Raw genomic sequence first — 19738 nt, forward strand, 5'->3', positions numbered from 1 at the left:
TTTCTGTGACTTAGTTTGCTTTGTTTTTTTCTCTTCGGTGACCCATTCATAACAGGTTAGGGTTTAGGGTTATGCTTATGGTTAGTAGGGTTAGGCTTAGGGGTTAGGGTTAGTAGGGTTAGGGTTACGGTTATGCTTATGGTTAGCAGGGTTAGGGGTTAGTGGTTAGGGTTAGGGTTAGTGGTAAGGGTTAAGGATTAAGAGTTACGGGTTAGGGATAGTTAGGGTTAGGGTAAGGGTTAGGGGTTAGGGCTAGTGGTTAGGGTTAGTTAGGGTTAGTGGTAAGGGTTAGAGGTTAGGGATAGTTAGGGTTAGGGTTAGAGGCTCAGAGGCATAAGGATTATGGGATTTCTGATTTCCAATGTGAAAAAAATATCGTAATTCGAAAATCGGAATTCCGATATCGCAAATATCGTGCCAATTTCCGATATTTCAATATTGGAAAGCTCATCCATTCTCTCTAGCGTCAGACTTGTTTTCTACACTTGAAGTTCTTCAGCTTGTCAGGGAAGGTATTTTGGTGTCTAAAGCCCCCGTCACACACAGCGAGATCGCTAGCGAGATCGCTGCTGAGTCACAAGTTTTGTGACGCAACAGCGATCTCACCAGCGATATCGCTGTGTGTGACACGCATCAGCGACCAGCCCCCCTGCTGGGTATCGCTGATCCTGCTCGAAAGCCCTGGACATTTTTTTGATCGCTAAGGTCCCGCTGCGTAGCATGCATCGTCATGTTTGACACCTACCCAACGACCTCGTTAGCGATTCAGAAGCGAGATACAGGTGTGGATTTGCGTTCCCTTTTCCACGCCCCCCTCAGCTCCGATTGGTGGTCGCTACCATGTCCTGATTGGCGGCCTTGCCTTTAAAGGAAGGTAACATAGTAGCGCTTCACTTCTTTGTTCCTGACCGGGTGCGTCCTAGTTTGCAGATCCTAGTAGCGTTCACCGGCTGTGACTCCACATCGTCTCATCTATTATTTCATCTATATTCAACGGTACACCTATACTCTGTGTTCATGGTAGGTATGGTTTGGGGTCTCAAATGCGTTGCCATTTTACTTAATTTATAGTATACTACCAATTATCTGCTATCATTGCTCTGGAGGGAGGGAGGGAGTTGGTTGAGGGCTTGACTTCTATCTATGTACATAGGCTTTTGCATGGGCAGCCATTTTAGGGTGTCTCAAGTACACACACCCAACAAACAGTATTCCGTTTCAAACGGAATTTTTTAAATTTTTTTTTACTTTTTACAATGTTCCATGTATGCTCACTGTATGCTATTCTTCATTTCTTTATTTCAGATGTCTTACAATAGTGATGAATTTGTACGTGAGCTGATTGAGCTGTATCGGTCTCTGCCCTGCCTTTGGCAGATTAAATCGGCCAACTACAGCAGTAGAATTAAAAAAAGGGAGGCATATGAGAAAATGATTGCCCTCTTTAAGTGGCATAATCCCACCGAGAAGGTGGATGAAAACCTTGTTCGGAAAAAGATCCAGGGTCTACGTACCGTGTATAAGAAGGAGCTCAACAAGGTGAAGTAAAGGAAGTCTTGTGCCAGCACAGATGAGGTTTACGTGCCCTCGTTGTGGAACTATGACTTGCTTGGCTTCACCAGTGACCAGGAGCTTCCTCGGAAAACAGTTTCTTCGATGCAGCCGGACATGGAATGATCCAGACTCCCCTGTTGGAGATGTAAGTACCTTCTTTGTTTAGAAAAAATAAGTCCAGCACTGTAAGTCCATAAAATCCATTTTTCTTTTATTCCATCACTTCCAGTAGTATAAAAGCAATTACGTCGTAGTCCATTGGTCCAATTACGTCATAGTCCACTAGTCCATTGGACTATGACGTAATTGCTTTTATACTACTGGAAGTGATGGAATAAAAGAAAAATGGATTTTATGGACTTACAGCGCTGGACTTATTTTTTCTAAGTTCTGAAAACTTTCCACACAACAGGATGCGTGCGCTCCAGGAGGAGGTGCGCAGACACTAAACTTTTTTGTATACCTTCTTTGTTCCCCTGAAAATAGCATTTTTACTTTGTATTTACATGCCATGGTTGAATTGAAAATAGTAACTATGGTTTTACCTGTTTAATTCTGCAGTTTACTAAAGTATACTCCTTTACTATTTTCACCCCACTCAGTTCTCATAACGTAGAATGACATTTCATATCCTGTACAGCTATTGCCTCCCTTAACATTTCTCTACAGTGCACATTTACCCATGCTGGTCATTTTTTTGGGTGTGGCACTGGATGCTGAAAAATATTTTTCGGGTTTTGCTTAACCTTTTTTTTTTTTTTTTTGTTCCCACAGCACCGGCAGTAAGATCTGGCGACGTAAGAAAGTGATAATATCACAGATAGTGAACGGAGTATGGAGGAGGCTTGTGAGGGGTCGAGTCAAGACCCTGTTCCCTCAACTTTATCTCGGCGGCAACCAAATTCCCGTAATAGAGAGGGTACCTTGGTGCCATCACCAGATCTAGTGTCTTTGGCAAACCAAACTTTACTTCATCAGGCCAACATCGGCATGGACAGCTTTGTAAACTTCGCAGCTGATAGACTTGGTAAGCTGGATGCAAGGCAAAGGAGGCACGCCGAAAGGGTCATTTTTGAGACTTTAAGTAAAGCGGCAGCCGGTCTACTTGATGAAACATCAACCGTAAAAAGTGGGATCGACTGTGACCCTTGTTGTCAGCATTCATGGACCCAAATGCCAGAGCCACTTCGGACCACACCAGTGCGGAGGATTGGGCCACTGCAAAACCAGCCTTTCCCCCCCCCCCCCGTATCCTGTGTTTTCTCAGTCTTTCCTTTCACAACTCTCTTCTCCACCCAGGCGAGGATTTTCCAATGCAGACAACCAATATGAAGATTTGTAGTAATTTTTTTTCCCGTTTATAAGTTGTATTTTTTTTAAGTGTTTGTAAATATAATATTTAATTATACTATGTATTTGTTCGATTGTTTTTTGGATTTCAATAAAAAGTTTTTGCTTTTGCTTAAAAGTTTCTGTCTTCTTTCTTTAATTCTGCATATGGTTATTATCAAGCCAACTAGTCGGGGTAATGAGCTGGGGAGCATCTATACTGATGCATGGCTATATAATGCTTGTGAGCTATGATCTTTTTTATTAAAAAGTGAATACACAACAACAGGGGAAATAACATTAACTTTTTTTTTAATAGCTACAATATTAGCTGCAATAGACAAATTAAAAAAAACAGAAAAACAAAAAAAATTGCTCAAAAGGTACCCGCCATGTCCTATTTACAACAACCAAAGCAAATAAACCAAAAACAAACTGGGCTTATACTATGTCATTTCTTCTCTGCAGAGACTAGATAAGCGCACTAGGGGAATGCAGCAAGGTGAGTGAGTTTTTTTTAATATTTTATCAGTCATTACTTTTAGGAGCCCCATACTGTATATAGAAGAGCTGTGGGGGCCTCTATAATGTTAACATGGAAGCTTTGTGAAGCATCATATTGTATATAGTGATGCCAGTGATGCCTGTCTATCAGGAGCTGTAGGAGACATAATACTTGGTGCATGACAATTATTGTTAAAATGAATATTGTTTTACATTACAGGAGAATAGGGTAAGTGTAGTGTGTGGGATTGGCCACTACGGTTGTGGCCAAAAGTATTGACACCCCTGCAATTCTGTCAGATAATACTCAGTTTCTTCCTGAAAATAATTGCAATCACAAATTCTTTGGTATTATTATCTTCATTTAATTTGTCTTAAATGAAAAAACACAAAAGAGAATGAAGCAAAAAGCAAAACATTGATCATTTCACACAAAACTCCAAAAATGGGCCAGACAAAAGTATTGGCACCCTCAGCCTAATACTTGGTTGCACAACCTTTAGCCAAAATAACTGCGACCAACCGCTTCCGGTAACCATCAATGAGTTTCTTACAATGCTCTGCTGGAATTTTAGACCATTCTTATTTGGCAAACTACTCCAGGTCCCTGATATTAGAAGGGTGCCTTCTCCAAACTGCCATTTTTAGATCTCTCCACAGGTGTTCTATGGGATTCAGGTCTGGACTCATTGCTGGCCACCTTAGAAGTCTCCAGTGCTTTCTCTCAAACCATTTTCTAGTGCTTTTTGAAGTGTGTTTTGGGTCATTGTCCTGCTGGAAGACCCATGACCTCTAAGGGAGACCCAGATTTCTCACACTGGGCCCTACATTATGCTGCAAAATTTGTTGGTAGTCTTCAGACCTCATAATGCCATGCACACGGTCAAGCAGTCCAGTGCCAGAGGCAGCAAAGCAACTCCAAAACATCAGGGAACCTCCGCCATGTTTGACTGTAGGGACCGTGTTTTTTTCTTTGAATGCCTCTTTTTTTCTCCTATAAACTCTGTTGATGCCTTTGCCCAAAAAGCTCTACTTTTGTCTCATCTGACCAGAGAACATTCTTCCAAAACATTTTAGGCTTTTTCAGGTAAGTTTTGGCAAACTCCAGCCTGGCTTTTTTATGTCTCGGGGTAAGAAGTGGGGTCTTCCTGGGTCTCCTACCATACAGTCCTTTTTCATTCAGATGCCGACAGATAGTACGGGTTGACACTGTTGTACCCTCGGACTGCAGGGCAGCTTGAACTTGTTTGGATGTTAGTCGAGGTTCTTTATCCAACATCCGCACAATCTTGCGTTGAAATCTCTTGTCAATTTTTCTTTTCCATCCACATCTAGGGAGGTTAGCCACAGTGCCATGGGCTTTAAACTTCTTGATGACACTGCGCACGGTAGACACAGGAACATTCAGGTCTTTGGAGATGGACTTGTAGCCTTGAGATTGCTCATGCTTCCTCACAATTTGGTTTCTCAAGTCCTCAGACAGTTCTTTAGTCTTCTTTCTTTTCTCCATGCTCAATGTGGTACACACAAGGACACAGGACAGAGGTTGAGTCAACTTTAATCCATGTCAACTGGCTGCAAGTGTGATTTAGTTATTGCCAACACCTGTTAGGTGCCACAGGTAAGTTACAGGTGCTGTTAATTACACAAATTAGAGAAGCATCACATGATTTTTCGAACAGTACCAATACTTTTGTCCACCCTTTTTTTTATGTTTGGTGTAGAATTTTATCCAATTTGGCTTTAGGACAATTCTTTTTGTGTTTTTTCATTTAAGACATATTAAATGAAGGTAATAATACCAAAGAATTTGTGTTTGCAATCATTTTCAGGAAGAAACTGAGTATTATCTGACAGAATTGCAGGGGTGTCAATACTTTTGGCCACAACTGTAGAAGGTGGAGTCACATTGGATTTCATCTGGACTTTTTTTTGCCAATATCCATCTTTTTAGCGGTGCACAAAAGTGGGGTGGACCACATTTACTCCATGCCTAAAAATACAGGACAGCCCTAACTTGTTAACAGGGTTCGTGTTTAAAGAAACATAAACTGGACACAAGTTTTTGGACATAAAAATAGCATATTTGTAATTTTCACTCTGCAATGTCCATTGCTTGCTTATATCGAGAAAATGCCCGTAGTGCAAAAAATAATGAAAAGATAAATTCCCAAAGGGATTTAATTTAGAAGATGGGGTCACATTGGGTTGTTTTCTACTTTTCTAGCACCTCAGGTGCTCTGCACACCATGTTTGAATACTATACCAACAAAAATTGCGCTCCTTGCGAAAATTCTAAATTTGAATATGAAGCAACGTTTTAATGAGTAAAAAGGAATTTTTAAAAATATGAAATTAGGTAACACACCTGTGGGATAAAAATTCTCTCCACACACCTTTATTTCTTAAGGGGTTTACTTTTCAAAATGGACTGACTTGTGCTGTGTTTTTGTGTTTTGGCACCTCTGTGGCTTGCTAATGCATCATGGCTTCTGCAATCTAGTACAGTTAGATTTGTGCCCCAAAAAATCAAAAGACAAAGGGCATTTATTCCCTTCTGAGCCCTGCAACATGCACAAATTGTTGTTCAAAAACAATTTAAGCGGGCACCATCAATGAATAGTACAAAAATATAACCTACTGGGATCACCAAATTTACATAGAGATACCATAGATTCTAAATAGATGAAAGGCTATGCAAAGAAAAAATTTAGGATCACCACACTAATAACTAGTAATTATGCACAAATTGTTGATTATGACCATAAATGGGAAATTCCTGCATTTACAAATACTGTAATACAATTTAGGGCTCATACCCATTTGCGAGAAAAAAAAGGTCCGATTTCCGGACTGAAAAAACGGACGAGTGCTAAGTGAGTGTCATGCAAGTGTCATGCAATTTCCATGTGATTTTTCCATGGAACATCCTTATGATATGCGTATGACATGCGTATGCAATCCGTATGCAATGAGATTTTAACATGAGATTTTACATACAGCAATTCTCTCCATGTAAAAACTCATGTTAAAATAGCATTGTAAAAAAAGAACTGTACACATCATTTTAAAACAAAATAATCTTTAAAACACACACATATATATGTATATATATGTGTATATATATATATATATATATACTGCATATACTGCATATACTGTATAAAGTATATATGCTATATATATACTAGCTGAAGAGCCCGGCGTTGCCTGGGCATAGTAACCAACTGTGATTAGTTATAACAAATTATAATGATTATATTGCACATAAAAACATTTCACATCATATATTCAACACTACAGATTTGCAACACAAATTAACTAAACGATTACCCAAGTATTGATAGTATTTTATTTTCAACTCATTCAAGAGCCTTTTGATAAACAACATGATTATCTGTGTATCTAATCCTCTCCTGTGTGATACTTTCTGCTGAGCTGTGTATCTAATCCTATCATGTGTTACTGACTGCTCAGCCGTGTATCTAATCCTATCCTGTGTGATACTGACTGCTGAGCAGTGTATCTAATACTATCCTGTGTGATACTGTCTGCTGAGCCGTGTGTCTAATACTATTCTGTGTGATACTGACTGCTGAGCTGTGTATCTAATCCTATCCTGTGTGATACTGACTGCTGAACCGTGTATCTAATCCTATCGTGTGTTACTGACTGCTCAGCCGTGTATCTAATCCTATCATGTGTGATACTGACTGCTGAGCTGTGTATCTAATCCTATCCTGTGTGATACTGTCTGCTGAGCCGTGTATCTAACCCTATCCTGTGTGATATTGACTGCTGAGCCGTGTATCTAATCCTATCATGTGATGCCAATCCCGGACATACACACATACACTTTTTCCCCATTATGTACCTAGGGGCAAAATTGTTTGGTGAATTGGAACGCGCAAGGTTAAAATTTCGCCTCACAACATAGCCTATGACGCTCTCGGGGTCCAGACGTGTGACTGTGCAAACTTTTGTGGCTATAGCTGTGACGGTGCAGATGCCAATCCTGGACATACACACATACATACACACACACACATTGAGCTTTATATATTAGATAATATAACGCTGTATATATATATATATATATATATATATATATATATATATATACACATATGTATATAGATACTGTAGATATAGTAAAAGCCGGCAGATGTGGCGTACAGTAAAGAGTAGAATAGTTTAGAATAGATAGAATAGATATATACACGTAGAATAGGTATATATACAGTATATATATATATATATCTATATATAAAAATCAATGTGTGTGTTTGTATCACCAACCAATCACGAAGCATCTTTCACTTCACCAGAGCTGTTCAAAAGAAGCTGAGCTGTGTTTGGTTGCTATGACCAACAGTTTTCCTTACAACTAATCACTAAGCATCTCTCAATTCACCAGAGCTGGTTAAAAGGAGCAGTGAGTACTGTTAAGATAGTGTCACCGAGGATGAAAGCAAGACCAAGCTAAGCCACAGAAAACCAGAGAGGTTGGTAACTAAGTGGATTGCAGACCCCTGATCCTATCCACACAACTAGCAGTAGCCGTGGAGCGTACCTACGATGATTCTAGACTCCGACACAGCCGGAGAACTAAATAAGCCTAAAGCAAGAAAGGGATAGAGGGAGTCGGCTGTCTTAAATCCAATTGTCCTCCTCATTATCAGGTGGCAGACCTCTGTTAATTAGATCAGCTCCATTACCTCCGGTAACCACCAGAGGGAGCCCGGAAAGAGAACTCGCGTTTTTATTGGTATATGGTCTCCCTTCCTAGTATGTGCTGCCACCCTCCTATCCTGGTACGCATGGCACCCCTCATTCCTATCATATGCATGGTACCCTCACCCGCCAATCCTGGTATGCATGGCACCACATTCTTCATCCTGGTGTGCATGGTCCTCTCACCTCCCCTATTCTGGTATGCATGGTCCCCTCACCCCCCTCTCCTGGTATGCATGGTCCTCTCACCTCCCCTATCCTGGTATGCATGGTCCCCTCACTCCTATTAAAACTACACACATACAAAAAAGAAAAAAAAACATTTATACTCACCCTTCTGTCCTGTGCTCCAGCGCTGTCACCACGTTCTGCTGGAGGCCGGGGGGAGGAGTCTGGCGCCGGAGTACGCGCATGCCCATAGCGCTGTCCAGCGCCATATTGCTGAAGACACACTGCAAGTGTGTCTTCAGTAAAATGGCACTGGCTCACACTATGCGCATGTGCGATTCCGGCCGCACTCCCGCCCCGGTCTCCGGCCGAAGAGAAGCGCCGCGGCAACGCTCCTCCCGGTCAGGTAAGTATGTAAGTGTGGTGTCGGAGATGGTGATATGCAGTGTGTACGATACCGCTATCTCTGGCGCCATACAAACTCCTCACTGCTGGCTGCATCATTCTGTCTGGAGCCAGACTGTGCAGGCGCATCGCGCTTGCGCAGTCTGTAAAGGCTTCAGACGGAGTGACGCTTACAGCGTTATATTATCTAATATATAAAGCTCAAGTGTGTGTATGTATGTATGCATGTGTGTATGTGTGTATGTCCAGGATTGGCATCCGCACCATCGCAGCTACAGCCACAAAATTTGGCACAGTCACACATCAGGACCCCGAGAGCGTCCTAGGCTATGTTGTGAGGCAAAATTTTAACCCCACACGTTCCAATTCACCAAACAATTTTGCCCCTATCTACATAATGGGGAAAAAGTGTGTGTGTCGAGCCCCGCCCCTCATTATGATGTCATAATGGTTGCCATGGCGACGCTGATGTCATCATAGGTTGCAAGCCCCGCCGCTCATTATGATGTCATAATGGTTGACTATGGGATGGAGGATGTGTGATGGGTATATGGGAACTGGACTACGGGATGGAGGATATGTATGACGGGTATATGAGCACAGGACTATGGGATGGAGGATGTGTGATCGGTATATGGGCACTGGACTATGGGATGGAGGATATGTATGAGGGGTATATGGGCACGGGACTATGGGATGGCGGATATGTATGATGGGTATATGGGCACGGGACTATGGGATGGAGGAAATGTATGATGGGTATATGGGCATGGGACTATGAGATGAAGGATGTGTGATGGGTATATGGGCACTCGACTATGGGATGGCGAATATGTATGATGGGTATATGGGCATGGGACTATGGGATGGAGGATGTGTGATGGGTATATGGGCTTGGGACTATGGGATGGAGGATGTGTGATGGGTATATGGGCACTCGACTATGGGATGGAGGATATGTATGATGGGTATATGGGCATGGGCCTATGGGATCATGGATATGTATGATGGGTATATGGGCACGGGACTATGGGATGGAAGATAATTATAATTTGCTATAACTAACCACAGTTAGTTACTATGCGTCATAGGCTATGTTGTGAGGCAAAATTTTAACCCTGTGCGTTCCAATTCACCAAACAATTTTGCCTATTATTTTTATCATTTCTATGGTGTTATCATCCTACCGTAAAGCTGGAAATAACACAATTTATTACCGTGCCAACACAGACCACCCTCTGACACAGACTGCAGGGGGAGCCCAGTATCACAAAGGATATGATTAGATACACGGCTCAGCAGTCAGTATCACACAGGATAGGAATAGATACACGGCTCAGCAGACAGTATCGCACAGGATAGGGTTAGATACACAGCTCAGCAGTCAGTATCACACAGGACAGGATTAGATACACAGCTCAGCAGTCAGTATCACACAGGATAGGAATAGATACACGGCTCAGCAGACAGTATCACGCAGGATAGGATTAGATACACAGCTCAGCACACAATTTTGCCTATTATTCTTATAATTTCTATGGTAACATAACATAGTAACATAGTTTTGAAGGCTGAAGTAAGATCTTATGTCCATCTAGTTCAGCCTATTGTTAGTGCAGCTGTTCTGCATTGTTGATCCTGGGGAAGGCAAAAAACCCACAGAGTAGAAGCCTATTTTCTCCATAGGGAAAAAAATTCCTTCCCCTAAGCTGGGTCAACCATCTACCTATAATATTCTGTTATCCGTAACCTTCTATACTGTTCCTCACAAGAAAAGCATCCATTCCTTTCTTAAATTCATTCAGCGAGTTGGCCATCACCACTTCCTCAGGAAGAGAATTCCAGAGCCTCACTGCTCTTACCGTGGAGAACCCTATTCTATGCTGGTGCAGAAATTGTCTTTCCTCCAAACGAAGAGAATGCCCCCTTGTTCTTGTCACAGTCCTTGGTACAAACAGTTCATTGGAGAGATCTCTGTATTGCCCTCTGATATACTTGTACATATATATTAAGTCTCCCCTAAGTCTTCTCTTTTCTAGAGTAAATAGACCTAATTTTGATAACCTTTCTGGGTATTGTAGTGAACCAACTCCATTTATCATTTTAGTAGCCCGCCTTTGAACCCTTTCAAGTTCAGTAATGTCTTTCTTGAGCAGCGGCGTCCAAAATTGCACACAATACTCCAAGTGTGGTCTGACGAATGATTTGTACAGAGGGAGAATTATGTTTTCATCTCGTGTCCCCAGACCTCTTCTAATGCATCCCATGACCCTCTTTGCTTTGGTGGCAGCTGCCTGACACTGGGCACACTAATTTAGCTTCTTATTGACTAAGATGCCTAAGTCTTTTTCCATGTCTGATTTCCCCAGCAGTTTCCCATTTAGTAAGTAATTGTAGCATCTGTTTCTCCTGTCCATGTGCATAACCTTACGCTTATCTGTGTTAAACCTCATTTGCCATTTTTCAGCCCAATTCTCCAATTTACTCAAATCTGTCTGTAGTTGCAAACTGTCCTCCTTTGTGTTAACTACCTTACATAGTTTTGTATCATCTGCAAATACTGATATTTTACTGTGTAAGCCATCCACTAGATCATTAATAAATATATTAAATAGTAGGGGGCCCAATACAGCACCCTGTGGTACCCCACTAGTAACCCTGGCCCAATCTGAGTATGCACCATTAATAACCACTCTTTGTTTTCTATCACTAAGCCAGCTACCTACCCATCTACACACATTTTCCCCTAGCCCAAGCTTTCTCATATTACTTACCAATCTTTTATGTGGGACAGTGTCAAATGCTTTAGAGAAGTCGAGATAAATGATATCCAATGATTCTCCTTGGTCCATTTGAGAGCTTACATCCTCATAGAAGCTGATCAGGAGCGATCCTTCATAAATCCATGTTGATATGGAGTTAAACATTTATTAACATTGAGATATTCCATAATGGTATCCCTTAGAAACCCTTCAAAAATTTTACCCACAACAGATGTTAAGCTTCCCGGCCTATAGTTTCCAGGTTCCCTTTTACACCCCTTTTTGAATATTGGTACCACATTTGCTTGCCGCCAATCAAAAGGAACAGACCCTGTTTCTATAGAGTCTTTAAATATAAGGAATAGACGCCTGTCTATCACATTGCTTAACTCCCTTAATACCCGAGGGTGAATGCCATCAGGACCTGGTGATTTGTCAATTTTAATCTTACTAAGGCGGTTCTGCAATTCTTTCTGGGTTAGGCAGGTAATACTTAATGGGGAGTTTACATTATCACTCTGCATTTCCCCTGGAAAATCCTTTTCCTGTGTGAACACTGTTGAGAAAAAAGTATTTAAAACATTTGCTTTTCCCACATCGCTCTCTATGATTTCACCCTCATTGTTCTTTAAAGGGCCGACACCATCAATTTTAATCTTTTTACTGTTTATTTAATTAAAGAACAGTTTGGGGTTTGTTTTACTTTCCTTAGCAATGAGTCTCTCAGTTTCCACTTTTGCTAAATGTATTTGTTTTTTTGTATGGTGTTGTCATCCTCCTGTAAAGCTGGAAATAACACAATTTATTACCATGCCAACTCAGACCACCCTCTGACACAGACTGCAGGGGGAGCCCAGTATCACACAGGATAGGATTAGATACACGACTCAGCAGTCAGTATCACACAGGAGAGGATTAGTATTGTGAGGAAAGAGGGAGACACAAGCGCAATATAGGGTCTTATCCCACAAATAAAGTAAGCGGTTTGACAAAAAACTGCTCACCTGGTAGTAGGTATTCAAAGCATGTATAGATAAGGGCTGCTGCAGATCCACAAGTCGGTCACCGACTATCTGAAACAGAGCTCTGCAAAGGAATACGTGGATTTCGTCCGCGCTGCCCAAATGATGAAATTCCAGAAGGTTAATAAGGTTTGACAGTGTCAAACCTTTTAACCTTCTGGAATTTCATCATTTGGGCAGCGCGGATGAAATCCACGTATTCCTTTGCAGAGCACAGGAGAGGATTAGACACACGGCTCAGCAGTCAGTATCACACAGGAGAGGATTAGATACATGGCTCAGCAGTCAGTATCACACAGGATAGGATTAGATACACAGCTCAGCATTCAGTATCACACAGGGTAGGTTTAGGTGCACGGTTCAGCAGTCAGTATCACACAGGAGAAGATTAGATACACAGCTCAGTAGTCAGTATCACACAGGATAGGATTAGATACACGGCTCAGCAGTCAGTATCACACAGGATAGGATTAAATACACTGCTCAGCAGTCAGTATCACACAGGATAGGAATAGATACACGGCTCAGCAGACAGTATCACACAGGATAGGATTAGATACACATCTCAGCACACAGTATCACACAGGATAGGATTAGATACACAGCTCAGCAGTCAGTATCACACAGGATAGGATTAAATACACTGCTCAGCAGTCAGTATCACACAGGAAAGGATTAGATACACAGCTCAGCAGTCAGTATCACACAGGAGAGGATTAGGTACACAGCTCAGCAGACATTATCACACAGGATAGGGTTAGATACACAGATACACATGTTGTTTATCAAAAGGCTCTTGAATGAGTTGAAAATATAATACTATCAATACTTGGGTAATCGTTTAGTTAATTTGTGTTGCAAATTTGTAGTGTTGAATAAATGATGTGAAATGTTTTTATGTGCAATATAATCATTATAATTTGTTATAACTAACCACAGTTGGTTACTATGCCCGGGCAACGCCGGGCTCTTCAGCTAGTATACATATATATCTAATATATAAGCTCAATGTATGTGTGTATGTCTGGGATTGGCATCTGCACCGTTGCAGCTACAGCCACAAAATTTTGCACAGTCACACGTCTGGACCCCGACAGGGTCCTAAGCTATGTTGTGAGGCGAAATTTTAACCCTGCGCGCTCCAATTCACCAAACAATTTTGCCCCTAGGTACATAATGGGGAAAAAGTGAAAGGAAAAGTGTTGGAGGCAAATTGAAAGCTGCCAGATGTGAACAAGGGGGACTTAAAGAATGAGAGCGATGGCGCCAAAGAGTATATATACCATACAGTTGCTAAGGTGGGGCCCTGACATGGGATACTCGCCACACACGGGGATATGAACACACACAAAATGCGCCACTCACTACCACGTGCTTCAACACATATACCACCCCCAGCACACATTTCACCACACATACACCAACCTCGCCACATAAAAGTCGAAACACAAAAGTCGCCATTCAAAACTTGCCACGCTGTCCTAGAGCTGTTTAAAAGATGAAAAATGAGCTGTGATTGGTTGCTATCAGCAACAGTTTTCTTTGTAGACAGTTGTGGTAACTGAGGCCTATTATTCTTATCATTTCTATGGTGTTATCGTCCTTCTGTAAAGCTGGAAATAACACAATTCATTACCGTGCCAACACAGACCACCCTCTGACACAGACTGCAGGGGGAGCCCAGTATCACACAGGATAGGATTAGATACACGGCTCAGCAGTCAGTATCATGCAAGATAGGATTAGATACACAGCTCAGCAGTCAGTATCACACAGTTGAGGATTAGACAGTAACGACTTACTAACCGCCAAGAGCAAGCGACACTACTCTGTCCTCCTTCTCCTGGACCTGTCCTCTGCCTTCGACACCGTAGACCATTCCCTCCTGCTACAGATTCTCTCATCCCTTGGCATCACAGACTTGGCCCTATCCTGGATCTCATCATACCTAACGGACCATACATTCACTGTCTCCCTCTCACACACCACCTCCTCACCTCACCCCTGTCTGTCGGTGTTCCCCAAGGCTCTGTCCTAGGACCCCTACTATTCTCCATCTATACCTTCAGCTTGGCACAGCTCATAGAATCCCACGGCTTGCAGTATCACCTCTATGCCGATGACACGCAGATCTACCTATCTGGACCCGACCTCGCCTCCTTACTGACTGACATCCCACAATGTCTGTCTGCTATCTCAGCCTTCTTTTCTGCTTGCTTTCTCAAACTGAACATGGACAAAACAGAATTCATCATCTTTTCCCCATCTCACTCTACCCCTCCACCAGATCTATCCATCAATGTCAACGGCTGCTCTCTTTCCCCAGTCCCGTATGCCCGGTGCCTTGGGGTGATCCTCGACACTGCACTCTCTTTCAAACCACATATCCAAGCCCTCGCCTCCTCCTGCCGCCTCAAACTCAAAAATATTTCCCGGATCCGCTCATTCCTCAACCACGAAACCACGAAAACACTAGTGCACGCTCTTATCATCTCCCGCCTCAACTACTGCAACCTCCTACTCTCTGGCCTCCCCTCTAGCACTGCTCCAGTCCATCCTACACTCTGCTGCCCGACTAATCCACCTGTCTCCCCGCTATTCCCCAGCCTCCCCCCTATGCCAGGCCCTTCACTGGCTTCCTATTGCCCAGAGGATCCAATTCAAAACCCTAACCATGACATACAAAGCCATCCACAACCTGTCTCCTCCATACATCTGTGACATGGTCTCTAGGTACCTAGCTGCACGCAACCTTCGATCGTCCCAAGATCTCCTTCTCTACTCCCCCCTTATCTCTTCTTCCCACAACCGCAAACAAGACTTCTCCCGTGCTTCCCCCATACTCTGGAACTCCCTACTGCAACACATCAGACTCTCACCATCAACGGAAACCTTCAAGAAGAACCTGAAGACCCACCTGTTCCGACAAGCCTACAGCCTGCAATGATCCTCGGTCTACTGAACCACCGCACCACCTGCTCTACCCTCTCCTACTGTATCCTCACCCATCCCTGCAGACTGTGAGCCCTCGCGGGCAGGGTCCCCTCTCCTTATGTACTTGTGTGTCCCTTGTCCTTTGTCTTACACTTGTATATTACTCTTGTATATATTACACTTGTCTATATTTCCCCTTTTCACATGTAAAGCGCCATGGAATAAATAGAATCGTAGAGTTGGAAGGGACCTCCTGGGCCATCTGGTCCAACCCCCTGCTCAAAGCAGGATTCGCTAAATCATCCCATTCAGATGTCTGTCCAGCCTCTGTTTGAAGACTTGCATTGAAGGAGAACTCACCACTTCTCGTGGCAGCTTGTTCCACTCATTGATCACTCTAACTGTCAAAAAGTTTTTTCTAATATCTAATCTGTGTCTCCTCCCATTCAGTTTCATCCCATTGCTTCTAGTCTTTCTTTGTGCAAATGAGAATAAAGTTGATCCTTCTACAATGTGACAGTCCTTTAGATATTTGTAGACAGCTATTAAGTCTCCTCTCAGTCTTCTCTTTTGCAAACTAAACAATCCAATAATAATAATGGCTCAGCAGTCAGTATCACACAGGATAGGATTAGATACACAGCTCAGCAGTCAGTATCACACAAGATAGGAATAGATACACGGCTCTGCAGACAGTATCACACAGGATAGAATTAGATACACAACTCAGCAGTCAGTATCACACAAGATAGGATTAGATACATAGCTCAGCAGACAGTATCACACAGGATAGGATTAGATACACAGCTCAGCACACAGTATCACACAGAATAGTATTAGATACATGGCTCAGCAGATGGTATCACACAGAATAGGATTAAATACACGGCTGAGCAGTCAGTATCACACAGGATAGGATTAGATACACGGCTCAGCATTCAGTATCATACAGGATAGGATTAGATACACGGCTCAGCATACGGTATCACACAGGATAGGATTAGATACACTGCACATAAGTCAATATCACACAGGATAGGATTAGATACACAGCTCAGCAGAAAGTATCACACAGGAGAGGATTAGGTACACAGCTCAGCAGACATTATCACACAGGATAGGGTTACACAGCTCAGAAACAGGATGTGCCAAAGGAGAGGACATTTTCATTCCAAGAATTCCACTCATTCCATCTGATTTCGTTTTTGATTTTAAACGCCTCCAGTTTCCAGTTCAACTGCTATTTGCAATGTCCATTAACAATGCTCAGGGACAGTCCTTGAAAGTAGTAGGGATCGATTTATGTAGTAGGGATCGATTTGCAATCTCCATGATTTTCTCATGGTCAACTTTACGTGATCTGTTCAAGAGTTGGAACAACCAAAAATCTGTTCATCTTTGCACCAAAAGGAAAAACCAAACATGTTGTTTATCAAAAGGCTCTTGAATGAGTTGAAAATAAAATGCTATCAATACTTGGGTAATTAATTTGTGTTGCAAATCTGTAGTGTTGAATATATGCTGTGAAATGTTTTTATGTGTGATATAATCATTATAATTTGTTATTACTAACCACAGTTGATTACTATGCCCAGGTAACGTCGTGCTCTTCAGCTAGTATCTATATATATATATCTACATAGATATATATATGTATATATATATATGAAAAATATATATAATATGTTCATATCATATATATATATAAGATATATAATATATATACATATAATATATATAATCTATACCAGGGGTAAGGAATCTTTTTTCTGCCAAGGGCCATTTGGATATTTATACCATCCTTCGGGGGCCGTACAAACTCCGCCCACAAAATACATCCTGACTCTGGCACTGGTTTCATGACTTAATCTTTCATTGCATGCCCTTCAATGCTCAGTAGTGAACACTGCGTGTGTGTGCTAACAGAACAAGAATAAATTGATGAGCTTGTGGCAATCAAAATACAGCTCCCTGCCCAAGAATGCAGACCCTGAGAATCTGCTCGGGGGCTTGATAAAAGGTCATCGAGGGCCGTAAATGGCCCTGGGGCCTGAGGTTCCCCACCCCTGATCTATACGTATAAAATATATATTGTAAATATATATATATATACTGTATATATATATATATATATATATATATATGTCAGTGCCAAATACATTTAGTATAGTGTTGCTGTCTATAAATTGTAGGAAGACCCCAAGTCATTTTGTTCCTTGAAATGATAATCATTTATTAATTAAATATATGTCCATAATTTTTAACCAACGCTAGACTAATTGACTAATTGTATTTGTCACTAACATGTCTGTATATATATATATATATATATATATATACTGTTTATATGTATATATATATTCTCTATATCTTCAATATAATATATTACATGTATATTATTTTTTGTGTATATGAAGATTTATATTATGTGTATATATATATATATATATTTTAGACATATATATATATATATATGTTTGTCACTGACATGTGTATATATGTTTGTATCTATTCTATGTGTATATATCTAGTGTTTTTTAGCTGTCAGTGTGATTTTACAGTAGCGGGACATAAATTGCCAGCTTTACAAAGAATACCGGTGCATATAAATCGGACAGCACTTGCATGGTGCGAGTGCTGTCCGATTTTTTTCTCGCACCCATTGACTTGCATTGGCAAGTCTCGTCCAAGATACGCAGCATGCTGTGATTTTTTTCTGAGTCCGATTTCAGCTGAGAAAAAACTTGCAAATGAGATGTCACCTATTGAATAACATTCGTTCGAGTGCAATCCGATTTTTTATCTGATTGCACTCGTCCGTATTTCTCGCCAGTGAGCATGAGCCCTTAGTGTTAATTTTATCGTACAGGGCAGATGTGAGTAATTTGGAAGCTTGCATTAGATCTTGAGGAGAAAAATACAACTCTGAAGACAACTAACAATCTTAAGAGGAGAGCACTGCTCACTGTGCAGGCAGCTAGTGAGATAAAAGTGAAGGATCTTTCTATGTTTAAAAAGACCAATCTGCAATGAAGCAAACCTGTAATCTTTTGTTCTAGGAATCTTGTTACAAATAACAGTGGGATATTAAAGAAAAAGTTAAGTACTTACCGTACTTTTAACTCCTGCTTTGGACTTTTTAACTCCACTTGTTCACAACCAATGCGTTCAGGAAGTGTATTATGGGGAATTCTAGCTCTCTTCATTGCGCATGTTTTATGTGACATTGCCCTTACTGACACCTTGTGGACATTATTTTCTAAGGTTACTTTGCCAAATCACGTTATTCTGAGGGCTTTTTCAGATGTCCTAATTTTTTTTAGTCTCTGTAAATCGACCTTATTTTAATTCAACTTTTGTTAGTAGCACTGATCACAAGACCAAATCAATAAAACGCCAAGCTATTAATGTACCTAGAATGAGAACTACAGAGATCTGACTGCTGTACATTAAGACGCCTGAAACCATAATCCCGGGACTAGGACCAATGTGACTGTCCTTTGTGAAGGCCTCTTAATCTGGCAGCCCACGTGGTCTCCAGACCACTTTCCGACTATCGTTATGTCCAGAAAGAAAGCGGGACTCAATGCTCAAGAGGATAGACCTTCATTCCAACCTTCATTTACAACTGGTGCTGCACCATGATAGCCTCTGAGAGTGCTGGTGTCCTTGGAACACCGGTAGCTAGTTGTCTGGCTCATTGCCCATTGTCAAGCAAACGTCTATGACAGTTTGTGTACAAACTGTTTGTCACTAGTGATGTGTAGTGTTGAGCATTCCGATACCGCAAGTATCGGGTATCGGCCGATATTAGCTGTATCGGAATTACGATACTTAGTTCCGATACTTTTTTCATATCGAATACCGGAATCGGAAGTTCCCATAATGCTAGGAGCCCGCTCGATTTGATTCAGCCAATGGGGATCCTCAGAAGTGTGGGCACATCCTGTTAGGCATGTAGGCATGTTAACTACTGGCATGGCTGTGATTGGCTGCTGAAATGATGTCATGATGCACTATAAAAACCGCTGCAGCCGCTATTTCTTGTTCACTCTGCTGTGAATTCAGTTAGGGACAGGCTGCTGTTGAAGACTGTGAAGGACAGTTAGAAATAGCGATCATCAAAAATTTCTATTGCTCTACCCAGGCTACATAATCCACCACTGTAGCATTTTTGTAGCCCAGCAGCGCTGTTTTAATAGCTGTCTGCAAGGGCTGTGTGAGTGCAGACCCACGCTGTGTAGTGTGTCCTGCAGGCACGTCTGCTTGTAGGCCGCCCAGCGTGTGTCTCTGTCTCATACACATTTTTCTTTTATTGCTGCTTTT

The 19738-nt window shown here is 41.7% G+C and overlaps 1 protein-coding gene across 2 annotated transcripts in view; it reads right to left on the minus strand.

Moving 5' to 3' along the window:
• LOC141082547 (NXPE family member 2-like) overlaps positions 1 to 18587 on the minus strand; it is a 482607-nt gene extending 464020 nt beyond the window's left edge. For both annotated transcript variants that reach the window (XM_073566470.1, XM_073566469.1), the window contains exon 1: positions 18524 to 18587. The gene's annotated coding sequence lies outside the window, so the exon portion shown is untranslated. The remainder of the gene's footprint in view (positions 1 to 18523) is intronic.
• Positions 18588 to 19738: the final 1151 nt, after the last annotated feature.

Source organism: Dendrobates tinctorius, unplaced genomic scaffold, assembly GCF_039654945.1.
Source record: "Dendrobates tinctorius isolate UK_male_01 unplaced genomic scaffold, ASM3965494v1 ptg000018l, whole genome shotgun sequence".
Lineage (NCBI taxonomy): Eukaryota > Metazoa > Chordata > Amphibia > Anura > Dendrobatidae > Dendrobates > Dendrobates tinctorius.